Below are 1,884 nucleotides of genomic sequence, written 5' to 3'. Positions count from 1 at the left end.
ATGATCTACTATTCTGGGAATGACAAATTGAAGAGGAATAGTGTGGCACTCATCATCACAAAGGATGTTTCAAGATCTGTCCTGAAGTACAACGCTGTCAGTGATAGGATAATATCCATATGCCTATAAGGAAGACCAGTTAATACTATGATTATTCAAATTTACACAACCACCACCAAAGCCAAAGATGAGAAAATTGAAGATTTTTATCCACTTCTGCAGTGTGAAATTGACCGAACATGCAATCAAGAGGTATTAATTATCAGTTGTGACTGAAATGCAAAAGTTGGAAACAAAGAAGAATAACTGGAATTTGGAAAATTTGGCCTTGGTGACAGAAATAACCCTGGAGATCGCATGATAGAATTTTGCAAGACCAATGAATTATTCCTTGCAAATAACTTTTGTCAACAACACAAATGGCGGCTATACACGTGGACTTTGCCAGATGGAGTACACAAGAATCTGATTGACTACATCTGTGGCAAGAGGGGATAGAAAAGCTCACCATCTTTAACAAGGCAGGAACTGATTGTGGAACAGACCATCAACTGCTCATATGCAAGTTCAACTTGAAGTTGAAGATAATTAGAACAAGTCCATGAGTGCCAAAATATGACCTTGAATATATCTCTCCCAAATTTAGAGACCATCTAAAGAATAGATTTGAGTCACTGAATATCAATGACCAAAAACCAGAAAACCTGTGGGATGACATCAAGAATACCATCCATGAAGAAAGAAGAAGGTCATTAAAAAGATGAGAAAGGAAGAAAATGCCAAAATGGATGTCAGAAGAGGCTCTGAAACTTGCCCTTGAGCAGAGAGTAGCTAAAGCAAATGGAAGAAATGACAAGATAAATAAGCTGAACAGAAGATTTCAAAGAGCAGCTTGAGCAAACAAAGCCAATTACTATAATGAAATGTGCAAAGAGCTGGAGTTAGAAAACCAACAGGGAAGAAAATGCTTGGCATTTCTCAAGCTGAAAGAACTGAGAAAAATTTAAGCCTTGAGTTGCAATAGTGAAAGATTCTATGGGTAAAATAATGAATGATGCAGGAAGCATAAGAAGAAGATGCAAGGAATACAAAGAATCACTGCACCAAAAAGAACTTGTTGATCTTCATTTCAGGAGGTAGCATATGATCAAGAATCAGTGGTATTGAAGGAAGAAGTTGAAGCTGCTCTGAAGGACTTGATGAAGATCAGGGCTCCAGGAATTGACAGAATACTCATTTAGATGTTTCAACAAGTGGATGCCCCTCTGGAGGCATCCAGTCGGCTATGCCAAGAGATTTGGAAGACAAATCTGGCCAACTGATTGGAGAAATCCATTCTTGGACCCATTCGAAAGAGAGGTGATCCCAAAGAATGTGGAAATTATCGATCAATATCATTAATATCACATGCAAGTATTATTATGAAGATAATTCAAAAAAACAGTTGCAGCAGTATATTAATAAAGAACTTCCAGAAATACAAACTGGATTCAGAAGAGGATGTGGAACAAGGGGTATCATTGCTGATGTCAGATGGATCTTGGCTCAAAGCAAAGAATACAGAAATATGTGTACTTATGTCTTGTTGACTATGCAAAAGCATTTGATTGTGTGGATCATAACAAATTGTGGATAACATTGAGAAGAATGGAAATTCCAGAACACATCTGTACTCATGAGGAACCTGTACCTTGACCAGGAGGCTGTTTGAAGGGAACAAGGAGACACTACATGGTTTAAAATCAAGAAGGGAGTGCATCAGGGTTGTATCCTTTCCCCACACTTATTCAATCTATATGCTGGCAAATAATCCGAGAAGCTGGACTATACAAAGAAAAAACGTGGCATCAGGATTGGAGGAAGAATCATTAACAACCTGAGATA

The sequence above is a fragment of the Orycteropus afer genome, unplaced genomic scaffold (genome assembly GCF_000298275.1).
Source record: "Orycteropus afer afer isolate SDZICR_OR568_19922 unplaced genomic scaffold, OryAfe1.0 scaffold00240, whole genome shotgun sequence".
Lineage (NCBI taxonomy): Eukaryota > Metazoa > Chordata > Mammalia > Tubulidentata > Orycteropodidae > Orycteropus > Orycteropus afer.
This window is presented reverse-complemented; position numbering follows the sequence as displayed.